At 43.5% G+C, this 27,295-nt stretch overlaps 1 protein-coding gene across 2 annotated transcripts in view; it reads left to right on the forward strand.

Moving 5' to 3' along the window:
- Rcan2 (regulator of calcineurin 2) overlaps positions 1–27,295 on the forward strand; it is a 238,567-nt gene that overhangs the window by 2,543 nt on the left and 208,729 nt on the right. The gene's annotated exons all lie outside the window — the stretch shown is intronic.

Raw genomic sequence — 27,295 nt, forward strand, 5'->3', positions numbered from 1 at the left:
TGAATATCCAAACAAAGCACTTTTGTTTACAAAGGTGGCTTCTTCATTCTGGAACTAACTGTCTACTACTCTAGCTTTCCTTCCTTCCCGAGGCTATCAAGTGTTGCCTCTGGGGAAGAGGGAGGTGAACTCTCTTCGCGGTAGGATATCGTCTCTGCCTTTAACCGCCCCCCCCCCCAAGTGAACATCTTAACTCTGTTGTGTGAACACTGCTAATGGTAATAATTAGAATGTGTGGCATTTATTCTGTGCTGGCCGTCATCACTGGATAACCTGCAGCTAACCTTAGGTGGCCCTGTGGTTAGTCTCAAGGAATGGATAAGGAAAGCAAGGCTAAGAAATAATAGGTTGTCTAGAGCACACAATTGGTAAGAGGTGCACCTGGTGTTGGAGCCCAGGTTCCGAGCAGCGTCGCCAGTCATCAGTGTGAATTGATAGCATTGAAATAATCCCTTCCCTATGTTTGGATACTTGTGGCCAATGCTGCAGAGGAGAACCGAGCTGGTCAGGAGTCTCGGCTTTTCCCTGGGCTCTGTGCTTGATATGCAGATGCAGTGAAACGTTTGCAATCTCACATCTCCTCTCTGGCTTGGGCTATTTCATTTTAAAACTCATTGTTTTTTATCTATCTATCTATCTATCTATCTATCTATCTATCTATCTATCTATTTGGTTTTTCGAGACAGGATTTCTGTGTGTAGCTTTGCACCTTTCCTGGAACTCACTCGGTAGCCCAGGCTGGCCTCCAATTCACAGAGATCCACCTGGCTCTGCCTCCCAAGTGCTAGGATTAAAGGCGTGCGCCACTACCTCCCGGCCTAAAACTTATTGCTTTTAGTGTGTGTGTGTGTGTGTGTGTGTGTGTGTGTGTGTGTGTGTGTGTGTGTACATGTCTGGGGGTGGCTGCAGAGATCAAAAGAGGGGTAGAGATCCATTGGAGCTAGAGTTATAGGCAGTTGTGAGCTGCCTAATGTGGGTGCTGGGAATTGAACACGGGTCCTCTGGAAGAGCAGCAAACACTCTTACCTGCTGAGTTCTCTTTTCAGGCTGCGTTATTTTGAATGTAACGGCAGAAGAAATTGGCTCGGTACTCTGTAAGCAATCTCTGTGTTCCAAAGTCCTGCCATCCTGTTCCAGGTTTGTCTTCTAGCACTGCAGATCTGTGTTCCATTCATTCCTGCATGGGTACCTTGTTCTTAATGGCTTGATATGGCATAACTAGAAGTATAGAGGTAATGCGAGTGTCTAATGTTGAGAGAGCTCAGCTAAAGGGTACCCAATTAGAGGACTCTCCCATAGCCAGTGATCCCGTTCTTTACTTCAGACATGTTACTTAGATTCTGAATGTTTCCTCGTCATGAAAAAAAAAAAAACCTAAGGAAATTAGTAAGCATCTAGCAAGATAGCTATGGGAATTGAAATGTAACAGGAACCAGGTGCTGAATAAAAGTTGGCCTCATTGCAGGGTGGTGGTGGTCCACACCTTAATCCCAGCACTTGGGAGGCAGAGCCAGGCAGATCTCTGTGAGTTTGAGGCCAGCCTGGTCTACAGAGTGAGATCCAGGACAGGCACCAAAACTACCCAGAGAAACCCTGTCTCAAAAAAAAAAAAGTTGGCCTCATTGAAAATACTCCAGAAATTGGGCCACACCCTTCATCCCCAGGACAACGGATGCATAGAAAGGAAAAGCAAAGTGTCTCTGAAGATTCTTTACTATCCTGTCATCTTTTGCTTAAAGTTATGTGTATATTTGTGTATGCATGTCCATGTGTGTGCAGAAGCATGTGCTCATGTGTGCATGATGTGGAGGCCGGATGACAACCTCAGGTGGAATCCTCAGGAATGCCAACCACCTCCTTTGAGACAAGGCCTCTCATCAGCCTGGAGCTCACCAGTTAGGCTAGACTCATGAGCCAATGAGTCACAGGGATCCTCCTGTCTCTGCCTCCTACTCCTGGGCTTACAAGTGCATGCTGCCACTCTGGCATTTACTCACTTTAGCAGCTAATGCATCTCCCTAGCTCCCCGACTATGAAGTTAAGATCTACTCCTGCTTTGAGTAGCATCTATCATAGGGAGATTGCTGAGATGAGGCACACACACACACACACACACACACACACACACACACACACATACACAAATGCCTTCCAACACATGACTCTGAGAAGACGCAGGATGACTCCCTTTCCTGTGGAGCCTGTGCCTGCCTTTCGTTTCCCCGATTCATCCCGCCTCGCCTTCTAAAATGCTTCTTGTCCTTGTTTGTCCCCTTGTGCTATGGATTTCCAGGTGTTGTGTTTCACAGGTTAACTTAATTCACCTAGTTTATGAGTCAAAAAGCCCTTTAAACTTAGCCGAAGACATTGTGATAAGGAATTCTGGTACTTTCTAGATGTTAAAGAAGTGCTTCCAGAAAGAGTTCCCGTTTCCCACAGTCCACAATGTCCACAGAAATGTCTCCTATCACAGGGAAGGAGAGGACTGTAATTTCGTGTCTGAGCTCTCTGTGCTCACCTCACTGTGAAACAATGACTAAAATGTGGAGTTTCTATATTGTAGAGCGCATGCCCTAAAAGACATTCGAATGTTCGTTGTTGGACTAAAGAATAAAATACATGCACTGTGAATGAGACCCTAGCTTTTTAAAAGTATTGCCTGAGTTCTTTGAGGGAATAACTACTTTATTCTGACAGATTTATTCTGCCATATCGTGAATGTGCCGAGGCCATGGGCCACACTGTAATACCTCTCTTACAGCGTTGGGAATGGGGTCTAAAAAGCTTGGACTTCAGCCCCGCTGTACTTACTTCCCAGCTACGTGACCTTGAACTTGCCACTGACCTAGCAGTTGTTGGAACTGGCATTTGTGTGTTGCTGCTCCAGTTCCAACACTTGGTTCAGCAGGCTGTGCGCATCGTCTTCTTCAGACCTTACAAAACTTGGGGAATGGGCACGAGTATTACTATCTATAGATAAGCACACTCTGGGAGTTCAGGGGGATAAACTGCCTAGTGCCAGGTCTCTGAGCTGCAAATTAGGAAAACAATCTCCCTACCTTATAGAGAGGTGAGGGTGGTTGGGCTCCACCCACTCTGCACTGAAGAATAGAAAGCTCTGTACAGATGTTAAGGATAACTGTCACAGTAAAGAACTCTAAGAGTGGGGTCTGGTAGAGTACTATGTCTGTGAGGTGAGAGAGGTACTCTGTGTCTAAAAACATATATGTCCAGACTGGAGAGTTGGCTCAGTAGTTAAGAACATTGACTGCTCTTTCAGAGGACACTGGACCTGGTTCAATTCCCAGGACCAACTTGGCAGCGCAAACCATTGACTCCAGTTCTAAGGAATCCAACACCCTCTTCTGGCCTCCACAGTCACTGCATGCTTAGAGTACACAGGTATGCATGCAAGCAAAACACCCATACTTATACATAAAATAGAATTTAAAAATTTAAAAATAACCCAATTATGTCACGCATTAAGAAAACTGGATCTACTTGTTCTGTTCCTTGGTACAAAAAAACTTGTTTCCTTCAAGACTAACTTATGTGTTGTCGATAATACAGGCTAGCCAACCAAGGTCAAGGCTGGTCAATCATGGAATCAGGTCTGGCTGGTGGAGGGGCAGGAGAATGTGGTATGTAAGGAAGAGGTGACTGGCAAAGGGTATTTCACTATAAGCTGAAAGTCAAAGTCAAGGTCCAGGATGGGATAGGCACAGAGCAAGAAGAGAAAGTCATCACCTGGGTTCACATCAGGTTTGAGTGACAGGCGGGAGGCTGGAAATACCTCCCATTGTCTGCTGAGATCTGTCTACTCAGCAGGAAAGACATTCTACCCAGGGATTTTTTCTTATGTATTTATTTTTCTTTGACATATATGCATCCTATAAATTTTTAGAAAATATGAGAAAATTATAGAAAAATTAAAATTGCACATTACTATGAGCATTTTTTATTTTTTCCATTCAGCCTTTTCTGTTTTTGTGTATATATATATATATTTTAATAGAATTAGGGTCATAATGTGCAGAGAACTTTGCCTCCTGTGTATTTCACCAAACATTTTAGATAAGTTACCAGGGCAGGTCAGTGATCTTTGTGAACACTCGTGGGTGCGTGTGCACATTTGCAGGTGTGAGAGTGTGGGTGCATAAACCCATGCATACACTGTAGAAGTCAAAAGTCAGTCAATGTTGAACATCTTCTTTAATTGCTCTTGAGTTTATTTTCTTATTCTCCCACTAAAACTAAGAGCTAACCATTTCAACTAGACTATGCTGGAGGTCCTTCTATCTCTACCCATTTCCCTAAGACCCGGAGTGACAGACATGCACTGTCATGTCTGGATTTCACTTGGGAGCTGGAGATCTAAACTCAGGTCCTCGTGGCTGTGTAGTAAGCACGTTAGCCCATGCAGTCACCTCCCTATCCCTCCCCCAAACTAGTTTTGGTAGGTGTGTAATCTTTTCAAGAATAAATGCTATAATGCATTTACTCTTCTGCCTTTGAGTGGATGTTCAACTTATTTCTAAATATCCAAAAAATCATAAACTAGACTGAGATAAAATTATTTTTAATATTGTGTAAGTATGTGTCTATGTCCATGAGTGCAGGTGCCTGTGAAGGCCAGAAGAGGGCGTCAGATGCCTGGGAGCTGGTGTTACAGGCTATTGTAAGCAAGCCAAGGTGGATGCTGGTTGTCTTGCCCATAACCAAACTCTAGCCCTCTGCAAGAGCAGCAAGCATTCTTAACCAGGGAGCCATCATCTCCCTAGCCTCTCTTATGAACATCTTTGAGCACAAACTTTGAATTATTTTTCTAGGCCCAATTCTAAGGTTCTCCCTAAATAATTGATACTACTTTCACTTTATTTGTGTGTAGATGTGTGTACATGTCTGATAATGTGCATATGCATGTGCAGGTACAGACACATACTTGGGTGCATGTCTGCATAGAAGCCAATATCAAATGCCTCCATCAGTTTCTATACACCTTAATTTTTGAGACAGGGCCTCTCAGTGAACCCGGAGCTCACCAATTTTACTAGACTGGCCAGGCAGCAAGCTCCAGGGCTCTGCCTGTGTCTCCTGCCCAGCACCACTGAGATGACCTGTTCAAGCCACCATGCTTTGTGAGTGCTAGAGATTCAAACTCAAGGCCTTACGCTTGCGTGGCAGACACCTGCTGCTTTTCAAGGAGTGTGAAGTAACAAACAACTTCACAAAGTAGTGCAAGGGAATGCGGCTCTCACCTCTGCCCAGTTTGTAGGCTCTCTTCCTGTGAAGGTAAGAGTTGGCACCAACGCTTTGCAGAGTCAGCCCCACTCTGGGAATATTTGAGCTTTGACAGTTAGCACTGGAAAGTTAGACTTTCTCTGGGGTACATCAGGATGTCGGACAGGGGCCTGATAGTCCACATGCTTGAGGGCTTATAATTAAGTCCAGTGTAGTCTGGTGGCTGTTATTAACAGCTTCTCATGTGGACGCCTTGACACATGGGATGTAATAGATTCAGATCAACTAGTGGGCAGCTGAAACCAAGGCTTATTTGCCCCAGAGCAAAATCTCTTAGTCCTGAGCAGTGAGACCAAAGCAGTAATGTGTCAATATGCTAAGTTATTCCTCCTGTGGACATCAGTGATGCTCAGGTCATCTTGTATGACGTACGAACAATGTCTGTAAAAACACAGGATCCAACTGTGGTCAGGGAAGCTGCAGGTGTGTTTATGAGGCCCTTTCTCTACTGTTTTATTTATCTTTTGGTGATTTCTGCTCTACACAGCTGTTGTTTCACAGTAAACTTCAACATTTGACAAGGTGACATTCAGGGGGAACATTGAGTGAAATGCTCGCTCGGTCAGAGATCTCCAAGATGTTCCCCTGATCTCTCAGGGCCCCAGCACAGCAAGAGGCTGTGGGAATTCTTAGCTGGCACTTGGATGTTGGTGTCCCTGTAGCATTGTGAGATTGGCATGGGTGAGGAGGGGCAATTTCCTTTTCAATTCTGTTTCCAGCAACCCTGGGAGACCCAATGGCTTTGTTCTGGAAGGTTAACAAGGTGTTCTCGGAGCCCCTGTGCACACAGACAGGCTTGGGAAGATCAGACGCAGGAGGAAGTGAGATGGACTGGTAACCTGATCAGCAATCATGGTTCTGTTAGGTCCAGATGACCTTGACTCGAGGCGGTACCCAGGTATCTCTTGTTTTGTAAAAAACTGCTTGGATGATTGACATGCAAATTTGTGACATTAAATTCAGGATGGCTTTGGATAAGGCTCCATCGTGTACTAGTGAATTAATAACTTCCATGGGACATGGGTCTGTCTACAGTGGTCCTGGAGGAAGCCCAGGCATGTGCTTCTGCCTGTGAGTTTCTCTTCTTTCCTGCTTCTGTTGATTAACATAGCCAGCCCCACCGAAACTCGGTGGTAAGAGAAGGATGAATGTGTATGACTGACGGAATGACCGTCAGGAGCTTTGAACTTGGAACTTTCCCAGTGAGTTGGCTCCTCACGGCACTCCTGGTTTTATTCTTTAAAATGTTGTTTCAGATCTCACACTCATAAGAATGACTTTATTTATTCCGAAGATTTGGGGTAATATTACCTTCAGTGATAAAGACCAAACTCACCCCATGCTTACCAAATTCTTATTACCCTTCACTGAGCCCCTTATTTTAGCTCGACCATTTCAATGTTTCAACAACAACCCTTGGCATTGTCTTACAACTCAAGATAAAGTATGAGGCTATGAGGTTACACTATATAAACAAAATTAGAGATAATTAATATGTTTTCATGAAAAAACATTGGGTACTTTTTAATGACAGTATAATTTTCAAGGGTACATCTTAAAGGAAGGAAAATCTAAAGAATAAATACAGTTTAGAGACCTTTACTTAATAGAAACTCCACATATCTGGAGATCTACAATGCATTTCTGAGCTGATCACATGGGCACCTGTTTGCTCACTCCATCCCCCACTGACTGTGAGCTCCTTTTGGATTATTCTACATCTGGAAGCCGAGGTTCCCCATCCTGGGCAAGTCCTCATTCTGTCTTTGGTCAATGACTTTACTCCTTCCTCTTTCTTCTCACATATTCTCCAGGAACTGTAACGTTTGAAAGCTAAAAGAATGTTTCTTTCCCTGTCCCCAAATAATAAGGGAGCTTAACAGTTATTTGGGGCCTATTGAGTCTGAGTCTGAGTTTATTATCTATTTGATAAGAGGTCATCTTTGAGGTATTAAGTTTTTTAGATATATATATATATATTTTTTTTAAATTTTATTGTTCCTTTAAAAAAATCAGGTCAGTCCCTTTAGAATTTCCCAAAGTACCTATACAATTACATTTCGTGTATATGTATGTGTGTGTATGCGCATGTGTGCGCATGCAGTGTGTGTGTAAGACAGAGGTTATTTTGGGGAACACAACCCATAAGGTGAGTTGCTCTCTATCTTGTTTTTTGAGACACTCTCTCACTGAACCAGAGCTCAGCGATGCAGCTAGACTGTCCAGCCAGCCAGCTCAGGGACCTCCTCTTTCCACTTCGTAGCTGAGGTGCCAAGACTCCCTATTCTGCCTGGCTTTCCTGTGGATGCTGAGGCTTTCTGAATGCAGGCAGGTCCTCACGCTTGCCTGGTGAGCACTTTCCCAACTGAGCTGTCTCCAACTTCCTTTCCTATTTGTGTGCAGCTTGGATCAGTGCTGGGGTGGAACCCAGGGCCTTGCACAATCCAGGCAGTCACTTATTTTTTTTCCTCCTCATGCTCACACTGGTAATATTTTTAAGCATAATATGCAAATACTGTCATGAAGCTATTCTTCCTACATCATAAGGTTCCTGTCAGTCATGCCTTTTGTCAATCACAGCAATGTAAATGCTGCCAAATATGTACATTCCTTTCCCTAATTGCAAATTGACTTTTATGGCTACTTAATAGAGAACCCCAGGAGGCCAATAGAAATCATAGAGGCACAGCTGCGAGAGACCAGATATTATTTCTTCATCTTCCTATTGTAACAAATAACAAACCACCACACTGTTTATAAGTAAATCAAAAGTCCTTGTAATAAATAACAAACTAAAAAGCGATTGCATGTGTCAGTGTGTCAATATGGGATGTTATGGAAGTGCTAGACGTAATGATAGTCAGAATAGGATCATTTTACTAATGAGAACCATTCTGAGCACATCGTGACTGTGGAAGATGTCTACTAGACAGTCTCCCATCCTTATTCCTGAGAATGGTATTCTTCCATCAATTACATCTCTTCTAGATTTCCTCAATCCTCGAATCCTCAAAGGATCCATCACTGTCCACTGAACCTGTACTTATGGTGGATACATGCTCTAATACATGTATACCTGATCTAGTCACATGTATATCAATTTGTTTATTCCTACTGGGTGCCAAGTATTGTGTTAGTGACTGAGAAATGAAAACCAATAGGACTGAATCACTGTCCACAGTGAAATTAGAGTTCAGGAGATTTCCACCCCCCGCCCCCCAGCTTCTTGTGCATTTGCCTGTACCGACCCCTGGACATTAAGTTCCTAAAGCTGAAGAAAGTACCTGCTCATTCATCCTTGTGATGGCTGCAGCACCTGCCAGGAGAGCTTGCTTCTGCAGGGTTCTCCTGGGTTAATGGGAAAATGAACTGACTATCCATTATATCCATTTTAAATAATTCAGAAGCGTAGTGCTGGGGCTGTCAACACCTTCAGATGTCTTTAAAGCCTTTGTTCCCTGCACATAATTGTTCAGTATAAAAATAAGTTGAGGCCTAGGAGATGGAGTGGCAGTTAAGATCACTCGCTGTTCTAGCAGAGTTTGGTTCCCAGAACCCACATAGGGTGGCTCATAACTGCCTGTAACTCTGGCTCCAGTGTATTCTGAGGGCACCAGAACACACACACACACACACACACACACACACACACTCACACACACACACACACACAATTTAAAAACAACACAGGATTGTCTATTTTTGTTTTTGTCAATAAACCGGTTCTTTCTAGAATGTACCCTGTACCTCACTGATGGGCAAATCCAAACCCCAAGTGTGACTGATAACAGTGTCAGAATTTCAAGGCAGATGGACCAAGGCCTCCTCATGTCTCAAATTCAAATGGTTTGAAAGGCTCCTGCTCTGGCAGGCATGGTGAAACCTGTTCTGTTTGCTGGAATTTGGACAAAAAGCAATTGAACAAAAAAAATTGCCTGTGTATTTGTGTGTGTTATGGGCACTGAGCGCCAGGCCCTGGGCTCAGGTTTTCCCATGTGTCTTGCACACAGGACTGCAGGACATACTTTCTGCTCCTGGTCTGAGATCGTTCAGACGAGGACACTGAACTTCAGGGAGACTGAACAACCTGGTTTGGTTTTTCAGGAGGAGAATCCAGAACTCACCAGTGGTGTCTTTGTCTCACGGTCCATTGGGCTCTGCAGTTATTCATGGAGGAGTGGGGTGAGACTTCCCGACCATCACTCTCAATGCTGTAGCGCGTTATTTTAGGAATGTGAAGCAGGACCAGCATGCTTTGGGTCATCTAAATATCCCTCCTACAGGAAATAATACACTCACATGGTTTGGATGTTTGATCTTTTTCTCTGTGTAGCTTTGCGCCTTTCCTAGGACTCACTTGGTAGTCCAGGCTGGCCTCGAACTCACAGAGATCCGCCTGGCTCTGCCTCCCGAGTGCTGGGATTAAAGGCGTGCGCCACCACCGCCCGGCTGGATGTTTGATCTTTAAAAGTAATTATATTGATGCCATTGCTATGTTAGCAGTTGTGGGCTGGCAGGAATAAACACTAGTCTTACTAATTAAAAGGCCATGTGAGTGCATGGTACACTGTTACAGGAGAGGTGTGAGTTTGCACGGAGAGATGCTTGGGGAGAGAGGAGCAGCCTCAAGTCCTGGACCCCCTTCCCTCCATGTTGTGCTTTTCCGTATCCGAGGCAGAGTGAGGATGGAAGGTGACTGTGACATGTCATTAACCATCCAAGTATCAAATCCGTGTCGGGGATTTGAACGGAATTGTTTTCATGATACCACCTGCATTGGGTTAAAGCATTTAGTAGGAGTTGGTGACTTTAAGAAATTATAGGACTTTGGTTTTATGTCTGCACATATTTGAATATTATTATAATTAAAAAAATCACTTGAGTAAAATTAGAAGTAGAAGCAGCGCCTACTTTTCCTAAAAAATAATACGTTAAATTTTCAAATTCTAGCACTATAGATTACTCCACATGCACTACCTACTACAATCCACTCAGAGGAAACAAAATGCTCCCCACCCATCAGGGTCTGGCCCACCCACCTCAAGCCTTTCTCGAAAGATAAGACATTGATATCTCCTTTCCATCTATAAATATTCCGAGGGAAGCTTAAGGTCTAACCTCGTGTAGGACCCTCATTTCGACAGCTCTCTAATGCCCCTCTCACTGGCTCAGTCCATCAGGGCCTTTAGACCAGTGGTTCTCAACCTTCCCAGTGCTGCGGCCCTTTAATACAGGTCCTTATGTGGTGGTGACCCCCAACATAAAATATTTTCATTGCTACTTCATAATTGTAATTTTGTTCCTCTTATGAATCGTAATGTAAATATCTAATATGCAGGATATCTGATATGCGACCCCTGTGAAAAATTTGAGCCCCAAACGTGTGTCATGACCCATAGGTTGAGATCTTTGCCCCCTCATTATTGTGATCTGATAACTCACATACAAACGTGTGCCACCCATGGCATAGAATCATTTTCTCACTAGTGCTATAACAACCTGTGAGTGTGGGCTAGGAAGTGGCGCGGCCCCTCCTAAGCAGGGAAAAGAATGACTGTGTTGGAATTTAAAAGACTTCTGGTTGTGAAGGTCTCAGAGTCGGCCCCTGATGACGTCATTAGTGACTCTTCTGAGCAAGGGAAGGCTAGCTGCTCTTCCATGGAGAGAGCAGGAAGGAGGTGATATCTTGCAGTCTGTTTTCTGCTCTCTGGTGTTGCGTGGGTTTTAGTCCTCGTAACTCTGAGCAGAAGACAGTGAGTGAGTGAAGGAGATGAGAAGCTAATTTCAAAGTACTTGGGCATGGCACAGGAGTCACGTGCAAGAGCTGTGGAGAGCTGGCAAGCAGAAGGTGGGTTACAATCCATGCCGAGGGACCTGGAGAATGCCTTCAGGACTAAAAGCTCTTGCTGTCCAAGCATGAGGGTCTGAGTGTAGATCCTGGCAGTTGGGTATAAAGTGGGCACGGCTATGTATGCATGAGTAAACTCAGTGTTGTGTGGGGTGACACGGTGTTGTGGGGGTACACTCAGAAGTGTGTAACCACGGGGGAAGGTTACCAAGGCCCCTTGGACAGCTGCCTTTTCTGCACTTGGCCTGGTGACCACCTGACTAAAAGGACTCATCCATCTTGCCATCCTTAGAAAGAGAAGTGCCCTTGAAGAGGGTCACACATAAAATAGCCTTAGAGACAAAAGTGATCCGATCCCGCTGTGAAAAGGCTAACATGAGCATATGAGAACGTCTGATAAGCTTGTGCGTCAGGCTTTCTCAGGGTGGGCTGTGGAGCTGCTGAATACCTCTATCATTAAAGAGGACAAAAGTGAGCATTCCCATAGCTCTTGCCAAAAGCTAGCTCTAGATTTAAAAATGAACAAGAAAGGGGCTGGAAAGATGGCTCAGCATCTAAGAACACATGCTGCTCTTACAGAGAACCCAAGTCCAGCACCCAGTATCCATACCACAATTGCCTATAACTCCAGCTCCAGGGGATCCAACACCCTCTTCTGACCTCTAAAGGCACTGCACCCACATGGTATACACACACACACACACACACACACACACACACACACACACACACACACACACACATAATTAAAATCAATAATTCAAGCAGTCAGGAGGCAGAGGCAGGTGAATCTCTGTGAGTTCAAGGTCAGCCTGGTCTACAGAGCAAGTTCCAGGACAGGCAGAACTATAGAGAAAAACCCTTTATCTAACACACACCCCCCCAAAAAGAAAAGAAAACAAAAAACCCTACTCTACAGATTTTATTAAAATAAGGAAACTTCATTGAAATATGAATAAAAGGAAAATAATGAGTTATATGCAGAAAAAGTCTCCTTATGTGTATGTTTATGTATGTGTGTATGTATGTATGTATGTGTGCTTGTATGTAGATGTGGTGTGTGAGCACATGTGTGTGGCTATGCAAACCTTTGCACACTTGTGGAGGTCAAAGGAGGACATTAATTGTCCCATTCTAGCACTTTCTACCCTATTTCCTCAAGATGTAGTCTTTCAATGATGCAGAAGCTAGGCTGGCAGCCAACAAGCTCCAGTCATAAGCCCTTTAATTACTGATATGAACAGCGTATCTGTTCAGCAGGTGTCATCTGTGTTAATAATAATATTTATCTGGCTCAGACATGTGTAAGGTGTGATTCATCCCCTCTTCCAATCCCTTGACACTTGATACCCCGTACCCAACATTGCATCTCCTCCATATCTGACAGATGGAGAAACTGAGGCACAAAGGCGTTAACTAATGCCCTCAGGGCCCCTCAACTAATAGATAAGCAGTACAGCTGGAACCCGTGACTTTTAACATCATCTGATGCTGTTTTAAAGGATGTTGCACAAAAATGTTACAGGTGGGAATTTATAAATTATAAATAAAGCCTTAAAGAAGTCAAGAATGTTCTGCAAAGGGGGCCTACTCATACTTTGGTTCCTGGTTTTCTGATTTTTACTTTTCGTTGTTAGTAGCACCCAACAGAAGAACCCTTATACCCTTAAGGACCTGAGCTAGAGAAGAAAAGGAGGAATCCAGAGGTGTTTCAGAGCACACTGATGTAGCCAAGTTCTGTGTGATGATGTCCCGCCTCCAGTAACACATAGGTCTGTAAAGACCCTTAGTCAGCAAGAAGTACTGAGCACACTGGGCAGGGGGTGGGGAGTGTGCTCTAACACACTCAACACAGTACAGGACACTTTATCAACAGATGTGTGAGTTTTGTTTCGTACACCAACCAACTCAACACCAGCCATGTGTTTCACAATCTGACGCAGTGCTGTCACTGTCGATATGGCATTAACAGGAGGTTCCATGAGTCTCAGCCTCCAAAGACTGCCTCTCCCTTGACAGGGATGTAAAACAAGCTGTCAAATGGGGCTCCCATGGTCCCTTCCTTGGGCTTGATGATTTGTTAGTGGAGTTCATGGAACATAGGTAAGTAGTTTGCCTAATATTATCATTTAATTGCAAAGGAAGGATACAGAAGCAGAGCCAGGTGAAGAGGTACACAGAGTGACTCTGAGTGGGAGTTTCTGTCCTCGTAGATATGGGGTATGACTCCTTTTGGCTCATGGACATGTTCAGCAACATGGTGGGACTCCAAATCCTCCTCCCCCTCCCTCTTCTCTCTGTGTCTCTCTCTGCTTCTCTCTCTTTCTGTCTGAGAATTTATCATTCATATGTAAGTTACAATGTCATCAGCCATTTAGGATCAGTTGGACCCTCAGCCTCTTTCCCCTCCCTAGAGTTTAAGGGCTGGGGCTGAAGATCCATGCCCCCTCCCCCATCACAGACTGTTTCCCCTGCTCTCATTCCATGATTATTAGGAGCTTTCTAGCAATATTAATACTACCAAAAAACCTGGGAGAGGCTTGTGAATATTAGAAGATCCTTCACCCCCTGGCGAGCCCAGGCTGGTTTAAGAACCCACGATGGAAGATCAAGTCTTTAAGCAAAGGTACTCCAATTCTTCTGTTATTTGAATTGAAAAAGAAAAAAAATTCCCAAGAGTTTCAGGCCCTGAGAGCCAAAGATGTTGAGTGAGACTGAAGTATATGTTTCTTATTGTACCATGATACTCAGACACCCCACCTGTAGGATTCAGCCATTGAGAGCTGGCACCATGTTTGTGGTTCACTACCACGTCTTCCATGACTGAGCCTCTTGTGGGTAAGCAAACATTCATTCATGAACTGGTGTGTGGTTTTATTTCTTCCTTTTTGGACATTTCAATTTTTTTTAATTTTTACAATTTTATTCTTCTCTCATACAATACATCCTGACCACGGCCTTCTCTCTCTCCACTCCCCCTGGCTCCCCACACCCAGATCCCCTCTCCCCCAGATCCACTGCTCCTCTGTTTCCCTTCAGAAAAGAGCAGGCTTTCCAGGGATATCAATCAAACTCAGCATAACCAGATGAAATAAGACTAGGCACAAACCCTTGTATCAAGGCTGAAAAAGGCAACCCAGAAGGAGGAAAAGGGTCCCAAGATGAGGCAAAACAGTCAGAGACAACCCTCTCCCACTGTTAGGAGTCCCATAAACACCCCAAACTAAACAACAGCATGTAGGTAGAAGGTTCTAGTACAGACCCATACAGGCTTTGTAATTGCTACTCCAGCCTCCCTATAAGCCCTGCTTAGTTGATTCTGTTGGCTGTGTTCTCCTGGTGTCCTTGACTCCTCTGGCTCTTACAGTCCTTCCTTTCATTCTTCCACAGTGTTCCCCAAGCTCTGCCTAATGTTTGGCTGTGGGTCTCTGCATCTGCTCCCATCAGCTGCTGGAGGAAGCCTCTCTGATGATGATTGGGCTTGGCACTAATCTATGAGTATAGCAGAATATTGTTAGGAATCATTTCATTGACTTTTTTTTGGGTCAGTGATGTTTGGTGTGTGGTTTTCTAGACAGAGGCAATGACTGTGGGTAGCATTGCTTATATTTTTACTCATCTTTATTAGGTTATTTTCTATAACTTTACTAATTATTTGCTTCACTTCATAGATACCAATGTCCCCCAAATAGCCATTGATATTTTTCTCATTGTTTTGGATTGGTTTGATGGAAAAACTAAAAATGCCAGCACCTTCATTCCAGCCTTGATGCTGTTGGTCTGTCTCTGAGACCTTGATCAGCTGAGCCCATTTTTATGAATTGTAATAATGGTACTGTGTGCACATTGGAAGGAGAGCCAGATGGCCACAATAGCTTTAGTGACAGTACACAAAAGACACTCTTTTTTTCACCACCATCCACCAGTGTGATGGGTTCCTTCAGCGCAACTCCATCCTAAGTCAAAGAGGAGTATGGTTTGCTTAGTGTCAGCTCTGGTTAAGTAGAGGGTGCTCAGCTACTTACCCGGGTCATGAAGAAGCATTTGCAGGGCTTCTAAAAAGCTGTTAGTAGGCAAACAAGAAACACATTTTAAGGACCAGAGAGATGGCACAGTGGTTAAGAAACTGGCTGCTCTTTCAGAGGATTGGCCCCAATTCCCAGCACCCACAAGGCAGCGCATGTGTAACTCCAGCTCTAGAGGATCTAACGCCCTCTGCTGGCCCGTGTGACCACTGCATGTACATGATGTACAGTCATACATGCAGACCAAATGCCCATCCATACACAAAACAATTAAAGAAAAAATAATACAAAAAGAGACACATTTCAATGTATATTTGTAAGAATTGAACCATTTTTTCCAAGTGGCTCAACAAATCCTCAAAAACGTCCAACAATTTCTGAAAGAACTTCCTGATTTATGAGGGGGAAAAAAGTGAGAATTGAAATAAGGCAGATCATGTTTGCTTAGTGAAAAATACCCTTGGTTTCTCCCTCTACGAATGCAGTTGGGCATTCCATTTGTCTTGCCAGTACTGCTGGATCAGAAGCTTTGCAGGGTACCAGCCACCACAGGAAGAAAGAAGGATGCTCAACATATGGGATAAGATGCAAAAATGTCAACAAAAGGGTTCCCCCTGCCAATCGCTGTAAATAACAACACATGTGCAGGCAGGGATGCAGAAAGGAGGAGCCAGATAGCCATTCCAGGAGCTGTTTCACCAGTTGGTGGTACCCGTGGTGGGCAAGGTGCCCTGGAGCTGCTGATAAAGCCTTGCCTGTACTTTTCTCTATGTGAAAAGCTGGTTCTTCGAGGTAATGGAGTGGTAAATGGAACAGGGAATCTGTTAGAAAGGCAATTACCTCAGGGCACGGTCTGGTTTAAGATGGGCAGACAGAATATAGACTTTAAGACCTGGGTCTTAATCTTGAACAGTTACTGGAGAACAGAGACGTAGTCGAAGATACAGGCAGCTATTGGATAAACACCCAGAAGCAAGTGGTCATGATTGCATCTTAAATGTCTCTCAGTGGTGATATGTTGGCAGCTTGGTCACTAGCCTGTGGTGTTGTTGAGAGGTGAAGGAACCCTTAGGAGGTGAGGCCTGCTAGATGTCCCTGGGGTTTGCCTTCCACTCTGCGGTCTGGGTACCATGAGATAGGCAGCTTTGTTTGATGATATTTGACCTCCCTCCAGGCCCAAAGGGATGAGCTGTGTGAGGGCTGGAACTCTGATCAACGATGAACCTTCCTTCCTTTTCAGTTGTCTAGGCCAGGCGTTTCGTTGCCCTGACTGACATTGCACAGAGACGATTGAATGGAAGATGAGGATCGGCCAGGCTTTGGGCTAAATTCTCCACCAGGGTTACCTCATCTGAATCTCTCAATGGCCCTCCTTTTAGGGGTGGAAACTGAGGCTCAGTGAATGGAACTGACTTGCCCACAATCATAAAGTAAAGTCACAGCGAGAGGATTCAGCTAGTGCCAGCTGCAAGTCTCAGTCCATCTCCTGATGGACAGACGATGGAGGATGGGGGCCTGGGACTTTTGAGTGTGGGTCTGTCTGATTTCAAACCTATTTAGTTTCTTCTAAAGAGCTCATAAGGAGGTTTTTTTTTCCAGATGTTTTGGGGAGTGATTAAATATATAACACTGAGTCCATGAAACATCCCATCTCCTCTAAGACAGAACCATTGTGGTCCAACAGGACCACCAGGGCTCAGAACATGCATAAGGTCACAGAGCTGGGAGATGGACTATGCTATATTCAGAAGACAGACCAACTTCAAACCCAAAGTCCACCTCACAGATATATTCTCTCCCAGGATGACTCTAGTGAAGGGGAAAAGAACCACTGTGTCACGTGGGGACCCATTCCATTATGGAGTTTCTTTGTTGAGAACTAAGATGATCGGTATGAGTGACAGCTCATATTTATCAAGCAAGTGATCACAGTGTGTCTCAGTCATTTCCTCTCCTGCCCTTCCTGTATGAGCTAATAAACCTCCAAAGAAGAATCATAAGCCTAACCTCCTTTTATCCATCCTTGACAGGTGAGGGAACTGGACCCTGAGGTTAGAGCCGCACAACCAGTAAGGTTGAGATGGGAAAGTCAAAATCAGAACTCCTCAAGTGCCATTCAATTCAGGAGCATCAGGATGACCTTCCAGAAGGTCTTGATTAGTCACGACAGAGGCCCTGTAGGCGGGAAAGATACAACACTGCCCACAGCACTGAGGAGAAAGTAACAAGACAAGATGGGTACAAAAGGAAAACCAAATTAGTGTCCCGAGAGGGACAATGGAAGTGGTTATTGAGGGGAGATCTCACTGAGTACAGGCCAGACTCAGGCTAGAGCCAAAAGCAGTGACCCTAGATAGGACCCATTGATAGATGAGGTCTGAGAGACCAAGAAATAGACTTGAGGGAGGCTCTCAGAAGATGTCTGTTCTAGTTGGCTTTCTGTTGCTGTGAGAAAAACACTATGACCAAAAGCAACTTAGAGGATCAAACGGTTTATTTGGTGTAGACTTTCAGGTCATAGTCAATCACAGAAGGAAGTCAGGGCAGGAACTCAAGCAGGAGCCATATGGAAACGCTTCTTGTTGACTTTTTCTCTGGCATATGTGTAACTATATTTCTTGTCTAGTCCAGGACAACCTGCCTAGAGATGATGACACCCACAGTGGGCTGGGCTTTCTCACATGAATTAGAAATCAAGATAGTGTCCCACAGATATGTTTAAGGGACAACTTGAATGAGGCAGTTCTTCAGTTGAGGTTGTGACAAACTGAATGAAAATTAACCAGGACAGTGTTCAGGGCTGCATGAGTGTCTGTAAGTTTGATGCAGATAAAACCCCCACCGATGGTTCCTCTGTCACAGCTAATCTTTCTGTGGATGGGGTTGGTGCTGAGACTCGTGGTTCCATCTCAATGCTGGTGAGGCAGTGAGTGTGTCTAGACAGGGAGACCACCATCTTGTCCTGTCTGGCTTGCTGGGCTGAACAATAGTTCCATTTAATCTAATAGCTCCTCAGATATTATGGAAGATTTTTAATATGGAAAGGATAGGAACATTTACTTGTCTCGAAGAGGAAAATCATCCTGCCATAGAGATGTTTTTCTCTTCCTCCTTCCTCCTTCCCTTTGGTTTCTTAGTAGCCTTGTCAGAGGGAGAGCAACATGCCTCCTCAGCCCCCTTACCAGTTCTGAATCTGTTTCTACCCAGTAGGCAATCTTTTAGTTTGCAGTTCTCTTTTTAAAGACTTCCTTATTTTTACTTCATGTGCCTGTGTGAGCCTAAGTGTTCACACGTGTACCAAGTGCGTGTAGATGCTTATGGAGGCTAGAAGAGGTCATTGGATCCCTGAAGCTGGTGTTACAGGTGATTGTGAGCTGCCCAACATGGGTCCTGGGAATGGAACTCAGGTCCTCTGCAAAAGCATGCAACAAGTTCTCTTAACCATGGAGCCGTCTTTCTGGTCTTCAATAATTCCCTTTGACTAAAAGGTGTGGGCTCTATTTTCTTCAAAGCTGTTTGTCTCTGTTGTAGAATATTACATTAAGGTGTGTTACTTTTGCGTTTGTGAAGCTGAGTTCCTTTGCTTGTCTAAAACACCTGATGGTCTAATAAAGAACTGATGGCCAATAGTGAGGAAGGAGAGAGAAACAGGTGGGGCTGGCAGGCAGAGAGAATAAATAGAAGGAGAAATCTGGGGAAAAAAAGAAAGGAAGAAGAAGTAGCCAGAGAAGGAGGAGGACTCTAGGGGCCAGCCACCCAGCTACACATCAAGCCATGGAGTAAGAGTAAGATTTACAGAAGTAAGAGAAGAGGAAAAGCCCAGAGGCAAAAGGTAGACGGGATAAGTTAAGGAAAGCGGTCAAGAAACAAGACAGACTAAGGCTGAGCATTTATAATTAAGAATAAGCCTCCATGTGTGATTTATTCGGGAGCTGGGTGGCAGCCCCCCCAAAAAAGAGCAAAAACAAGTCTCTCCCTGCTTTTTCTTTCTATTCCCTCTCTTCCTCCCCAGACCTCCACACCCTGTGTGAAGGTAGAAGGTGAAAGCTGACAGGATCAATTTTACTTGAGTTACCATGGCAACATCCACAGACTCTGCTGCTCACTTTTGAAGCATCTTCCTCCTGTAAGGAGTTATCCTGCATATAATTACTTGCCTTGTCAGGCTTCAGACTCCAAGTTTCTTCCACAGAATGACAGGGTCCTTAGCTGTCTCCAAGTGTCTCTCACACTGGCACAGGCGTTCACTACCTCAGAGTCACTCACCTCCTTTTTGTCTTGGTTCTTAGGAAAAGATGTAGTCAGAGATGGTGAATCTTCAACTATATTATACAAGCCCTGGTTGGAACTGCTCGTTCATAAATGATAGCTTTGAATTTTTGTAAAGTTCCACTGAAGTGAACCTATGGAATTTCTATGCTCTTACATATTTATAAAGGCTGGTTTTGACATCTCCTGCATTTCCCACAGTGCTGTGGTAGCTAACCTACCCACCCATCCACTTGCTCTGCATCAGCATCCTCCTTGCCCTCTGATTTCCAGTCACTCTTGATCAATGGGAGGAACTGGTAGGGGGTCAGCAAGAGAGCAAGGTGGAGTGGATTCCCCTGGAATCCTTACTGTGTTGCTACTGAGAACTGACTGGATTCCTCAGCAGAAGAACTGCCAGGAGCAAGCCCCAGGGCCCAGAGTTTCTCTAGACCTGGCAGGTCTTTGGCTCTTCAGCACTAGTGATAGTGGCAGCCCAGCCTTTTGCACTGTCTGTTATGACTCCTCTCCACCCAGTCTACCCTTGCGTGCTTTGCTGAAGAGTCCCTTTATAAGTTCTTTTCAAAGTGTCCATCTGTAACATGTCAGCCATTTCCTTGACCAGCACAGTCCCTTCTCTTTGGAGCTGGGGCAAGTGCTTCCATATTGTTTGTTTTTGTTGGAGAGGTGTATGGTCTGGTATAGGTTGGCTAGTCTCTGTAGACACGGGTTCATCTGACTCTCAAGTACATCAACTGATAAGGTGTAGTAGTATCAATAGTGTTGCCACTTGGGCAGGAGGATGGAGCATTTAACGCTAGCCTGGGACACATATAAATACCTTGTGTCAAAAGACTCAAAACAATAATAATGGGAAAGAAAAACATATCCTCATCCTCTCATGCTTCATCAAAGGTGAATTTCCTCAATGGAATGCTGAGAGGGAGAGAAATCGTCTTCTCCCAGGGATGAGCACACCAACTGGTTATCTAATACCAAATGGCCAGTACCAAATGGCCAGTCCTGAAGACGTGCACACAGATAGCATTATACAGACCAAGCAGGTTATATTTAAGAATATGTATGTATATGCATATACATCTGCGCATGTAACAACAATTAATTTTTAAAAGGCCATGCATTCAGAAGAGAGCAAGGAAAGGTATATGGGAGAGTTTGTAGGTGGAAAAGGGAATGAAAAGATGATGTATTTATATTATAATCTCAAAACAAAGAAGAAAAAAAGAGTCTTTATGACTAAAGTCATCACTATGTGCACATAGCATCATTAAATAATGATTCCAGAGCTAATGTAATTAATGTAATGTAATAATGTAAATAACATGAATCTGTGACACTTATCAGATCAGTCTGAATAGTCATAAAATATGACAAAATTTTAAATATGGAAATCATGTGCTTGGGATATTTTTTGCACATACACATAACATTATAGAGACTGAGCAGATTGTATTTCTGTATTTATGAATGAACACACACACACATTCACACACACACACATCTCACAACAACTAATGAAAACAACGTCTTGGGCTATAAATTTCAGCAAGAGCAAGGGGACCAGCACATGGAAGAGTCGAGAGGAGGGAAGGGAAAGGACCATCATGGAATTACAAGTTAATTTCAAAAAGTATGGAAAAAAGAGGACATGAAGTCATAAGGGAGGCATGAGGGGGACCCAGGAGAGCTTGGGGGAAGAGAGGAGAGTGGATATGATAGAAATATACTGTACTCATTACATTCCCAAAGGATAAATAAAAACATCATTTAAAATGATCGTTTTCCTCCTTAAAGATGGGTTTTCCCGTCTACCTCTATTCTAGTGACCTTATTTTAAACCCAGTTTCTTAATGATGTTATTCAGGTAGGCTCGCAGAAAAGGGGGACAAATCCCCTCTCTGCTTATTCCATCAGGGCCCTTTCCTTCGCTTCTCATTATGTCCATTTAGAAGACCAAACAGATGTGCCACTCTCCTGGGAGGCCATGTACAAAGACATTATTGCAAGCATGAAGGTAAATCCCTTCACTGCCCTAGTGCACAGGAAAATGAAAGAGACAACATGCTTGGTTTAAACACTTCATAAGCATTCCTAAGATGCTGTGACATTGCAGAACTGAATTAATTACATTATGGTCCAGTATGAGCCGGAGGGAGAACTGTGGCTTCAGGGAGCATCCGGAAGAGAGACATAGATAATAAATGCCTTTGAAAACCACGAGTTAAAAACTTTATGTTCCTGACTCTTTCAGGACTGATCCCAACCGGCATCGAGAATAGCATGAGGTTCACACAGCTCAGCAGGTGTGAAAATTCTGCAACTGAATTAAATAGGTTCCATTATATTTCAGAAGGCGCTCTAATGGGTTTCTGTGGAGTGCAGCTCAAGAACATTGCGTCTCCCCTTTGTGCCTCAGGATCCCAACGCAGCTTGTGGTGACTAATATTAGACTTCAATCTCTCTATAAGATGAGAAAAAAAATGAACAAAAGTCTGGTCTTACCCCCTCCCCAGTAATATCTAGACATTAAAGTATCAAAAAGGCAATTAAAAGGACCCCTTCTAGGAGGCTGTACCAAAGTGAATGCTAAGGGTAAGATTTAACTGTAAAATCATTACTAAGCATATAAGCATATTCATCTAGTGAACTGACTTCCCACATGTCGTCACAGACTTTAAATATTTCATTTAAACTTGATTCTAGAGCTCAAGGGATTATCTTAAAGCAGGACAAAATTTTGTATAGGTTTCTGTTCCTTAAAAATTAAAATGGACTCACTTAATCTCATCAACTTAAAATCAGAATTTCTTTCCTACTGCCCATTAAAGCAACATTACATTTAAGTTTTCATTAATATTCAAGTAGAAGCTGTCATCTTTTAGTTCCTGTAAACTAACAAATCTCCCACAATGCAATTATTTGTTTTTAAATCAAAATTGGACTTGACGTCAGAGTGAATTATTCATGAGCCGCTTCCATCTATCCTATGCCTGCCTTATTTACCCTCATCAGCTGTCCAGAGCAAAGAATTGAGGCCTAGTTTCTCTTGTCTATTGCAAGTGGCCTTATATTACTGTTCTTCCACATTTATATCTAATAAAAATATATTCAGACTAGATTGTTGACCACTCTCCAGTAAATACTCCCTGTCCATGCTCATACAAATGACTCTAATGAAATTCAGAGGGCCCTAAATAAAACAGAACACCAGTAAATATGTGAAATTGGGGTGGGTGGGAAGACAGCTTCATCAGAACAGAGTCATGGGATGGAAATTATCAAAATGCATTACATGCATGTATGGAAAGGTGAAAGAATTTTTAAAACTTACAACAAGGCTTAGGATGGTTTCCTATTCCTTGTTCTTTTCTCTCCTTTTGTAGATCATTATTTTAGTAATAAAATTCTTGCTTTTTTACTTGGAATAGGAGAGGAATATGGGCAGGTTGTATTATAATCATATAAATTAAGGTGTTGTTTATTGTGGTTGTTTCATTTTCTTTTGGTTTGCTTCTGAGACAGTCCGTCATAACCAGGAGCTGATCTCAGCCTCACAACATAGTTGCTTGGGATGACTTTGAACTCCTGGTGCTCCTGCTTCACTTCTCACATGCTGGACAGCTCCACCACCGCCGCCACTCCTGTCTGAATGACTTCCCCAGTTTTGCTTTTGTTTTGTGAGATGAGCTGTCTGCTGTTCTAGGAGGGCAACCTTTTTGTTCTATTTTTATCTTTTTGCCTTGGTTTAGAGACAGGATCTTACATTGTAGCTCAGGCTGGCCTGGCACTCACTATGTAGCCAAAGTTAGATTCAAGATCATGGCAATGCTTCTACTTCAGCCTCTTAAGTGATAGGTGTGAGCTGTCACACCCAGATCCAATGTGAGGTTCAGGATTACAGGTGGGATCCACCACACCCAGATCAAATGTAAAGTCCAGGATTACAGGTGTGATCCACCACACCCAGATCTAATGTAAGGTTCAGGATTTCAGGTGTGATCCACCACACCCAGATCCAATGTAAGGTTCAGGATTACAGGTATGATCCACCACACCCAGATCGAATGCAAGGTTCAGGATTACAGGTGTGATCCACCACACCCAGATCGAATGTAAGGTTCAGGATTACAGGTGTGATCCACCACACCCAGATCCAATGTAAGGTTTAGGATTACAGGTGTAAACCTGTCACAACCAGATCAAATATAAGGTTTGGGATTACAGGTGTGAGTTGTCACACCCAGATCCAATGTAAGGTTCAGGATTACAGGAGTGATCCTCCACATCCAGATCCAATGTAAGGTTCAGGATTACAGGTGTGATCTACCACACCCAGATCTAATGTAAGGTTCAGGATTACAGGTGTGAGTCACCACTTCCAGATCAAGTGTGAGGTTCAGGATTACAGGAGTGATCCACCATATCCAGATCAAATGTAAAGTTTAGGATTACAGGTGTGATCCACTACATTCAGATCAAGTGTAAGGTTCAGGATTACAGGTGTGATCCACCACATCCAGATCAAGTGTAAGGTGCAGGATTACAGGTGTGAGCCATCATATCCAGATCCAATGTGAGGTTTAAACCCTGCAAAAAAGCTTTTGTTTAACACTATAAGGTCTCCTTCTTAAGACACTTCTAACCTAAAGATAAAATCCTCTCTTTTCTTGTATATTTTCTTCCTACCATGGAAAGAGAAAATGACAAGGTGTAAAGGTATCATTTTTAAGTGATGAGTCTTATTCCTTGGAGTCCCCACTGACATTTATTAGATAGATTGTGCCTGATAAGGGGGCTGCCTAGCTAAACATTACCGGGACCAAGCCCTAAGGCCCCAGGTAGGTTCCCCTGCTTTAACCACAATTGCTCAGGGAGCCTTGTGTCCTTGTGTTCATCTAAACCATTTCTGTTTTGCATTTCACTCTCTGGGTGCCATTCCCCGCTTAGAATTTGAAGGCAATCAGAATCTCACTCAAGACTCATTCCCTGGGTTTCCACCTGCCATCTCTTTTTCTGCCACGCTCCCAGATAACTTGACTTTGTTCCTTCTATGTGGTACTTCCCAATTGTTTTAGTATCTCCTCTTGGCCGTGATGTTCTTTCCATACTAAGCAACTCAGATGAGATGCAAATTTTATGTGTATGTGTGTATATGTGCATATGAGTTCAGTTGCCCACAGAGACCAGAATATCTCAATTGGATCCTCTGGAGCTGGAGTAAAAGATGGTAGTTAGCTGCCCAAAACCAGGGCTGGGAACTGAATTCAGGTCCTATGCAAGAGCAGTACACGCTCTTAACCACATCATTCTAGCCCTCCAGATGTGCATAAGTCATTTTTAAAAACAGGTTGCATCTGACATGATTGACTAAGTGATTTTGATTGATGTTAAGACTAGTTTCAGCAACTCTGTGAGTGTTTATAGTTTTATTTTTCTTTCTGTGGCTCCTCAATTGTTCCCAACGCTTTCCAATTAGCTCCACCATTCTCTACCCAGGGAAGAAGTCCTGAGGGACAGTGCACACACTCCATTCTCATGGGATGGATGACTCGTTATTGGAAAGGTGAAAACTTGAGGATTCTGGGATTTGGAAACTTGAATGTCATGGAAGTAGTGTCTCTGTGACAATAACAACATCCAACAGAAGCAGATGTTCTTTATTTCCCCCTGGATTTCATAGGACCATAGAAAGGTTTGTGAAGAATGAAGTCGGAGAGCTTTGGAAAGCAATTCCTTCTGAAGAAATTGAGTGATGGTTCTGCCTGGAGTTTGTAAAGGGAGAGAGGATTCATTCTCGAATGTGTGCGACGGACACGTGTCCAGTGGCTACTGCTTTCTAGTTCCCTGTAAGGCTGGTAGCTTTGTCAAGCGGCTTACATTTAGAGTGGGAAGCATTCTGTCTTCATCTCCAGTCCTTTTTTTTTTTTTTCAAGACAGGCTCTATCTGTGTAGCTTTGCGCCTTTCCTAGAACTCACTTGGTAGCCCAGGCTGGCCTCGAATTCACAGAGATCTACCTGGCTCTGCCTCTCGAGTGCTGGGTCTAAAGGCGTGTGCCACCACTGCCCGGCTCATCTCCAGTCTTTTTATGTTTAATTAATATATGCAATTAGGTTGTTTGAAAAATCCTGCATGAGTATTACTTTCACATGTTAGCAAAGAAATTAAATGATGGCTGACCCTCTACATCCCAGCTTTTCCCCACTGCATGACAATGAGTCCCATTCAACCATTATACACTAATGGTCCCTTACTTTATAATATTTAAATAAACTTCATTTTGCTTATTGATACCATGGGAGACAGGCTTACTTTTTATTTTAATGACTTTTTCCTTCTCAATATCTTTCCCTTCCAAGAGGGTCTGGCAGGACTCACTCAATATTCAAAGAGGGTTGGTTCTCATTTTTCATTATGATGACTCATGTAGGCGTAACCTTCAGGGGCAGATGCTGGACTGTGAAACATGTTGACACATTTAACAGTTGTACATGAAAAACTGCATCGCCCTGCCACTGGCATGCTGTGGATAAGCCTCAAAATAATAATAAACATCCATTATTTGACCATTATTTGGGTCCTTGAAGACGCCTTCACATAGACTCCTTGTAAGATACACAAAAGTGGCTCTGCATTTTTGCTGACAAGCAGAATTCCACCCCTGTTTGTCGCAAAGGACTGCCCCTGGGGGATTTCCATTTTTTTTTTAATTGATTCTTTAAAAATGTGTGCTTTCTGCTTCTAAGGAAGTTTGGAGCTTCTCCACTTCTCCCATGGGAGACTTTATATTTTAATAGTCCTGTCTCTTTTCCAGATCCACTGGTGGAAATGTCCGCCTTCCAAATGTCAAACAACAGAAGAAAGACTAAATAAATGATGACAGACTAAACACTACAAGGCGATGTGGCTATTAAAATTGATGTTATTTTCTTAGCATGATGGCACATGCCTGTAATCCTAGCACTTTGGAGGTGAGGCAGGAGAATTAAGATTTCAAGGACATCCTAAGCTATATAATGAGTTTGAAGTTGACCTGAGCTATAACACCAGACTCTGTCTCAAAAAAAAAAAAACTTAAGAAAAACAAAACCTGAAAAGTCCTGTAGTCCCAGAACATGATCCTAACTCTTAGAATTTTACATGTGCTAAAAAGTACTGGAGTGGATTGCAAGATCACTCAGTGCATAAAGTGCTTGTCCCATAAATGTGGGATGCTCTTGCCTGCACCCGCAGCTGGCACATCAAAGCCTGGTGCAGCAGCTTGTACTCAAAATCCAAGAACCAAGGAGTAGAGATGAGAGTAATCTGGGGCTCCTTGGTTAGCTGTTTGGCTAGCGTCAGGCAAGTGAGAGACCCTGTCTCCCAAGGTCAACAGCATCTGAGGAACACACATCTGAGGTTGACCTCTGGCCTTCCTGTGTACATGTGTGCATGTGCTCCTGCATGTGCATGAACATGTGCACATACACAAAGGTCTTGTAGCACCTCCACACACCATCACACCATACATGTGCGCATGTGTGTGGACACACACACACACACACACACACACACACACACACACACACGGCACTAGGCACTAGAATAAAATACCCCAAGCTGTTAGCCATAATTTTCTCAGACAGCAGGATTATGAACTCCAACTCCAATTGTTCCCTTCTCAGTATAGTTCTGAATTCCCTAATTTTTCTTTAGTGACCTTGTGGAATAAAAAAAAAAATCACACATGCTATTTTGCTGTACTCCATGGATGTTTTTACTTTCACCACATGGATTCTTTGAGTAGTTTGTTATTCTTTTATAAAATAGCATCTTACAAATCAAGTATCAAAGGAAAGGATTACGTTTGTTCTT

The sequence above is a fragment of the Peromyscus californicus genome, unplaced genomic scaffold, assembly GCF_007827085.1.
Source record: "Peromyscus californicus insignis strain IS unplaced genomic scaffold, ASM782708v3 Scaffold_19__1_contigs__length_69161282, whole genome shotgun sequence".
Lineage (NCBI taxonomy): Eukaryota > Metazoa > Chordata > Mammalia > Rodentia > Cricetidae > Peromyscus > Peromyscus californicus.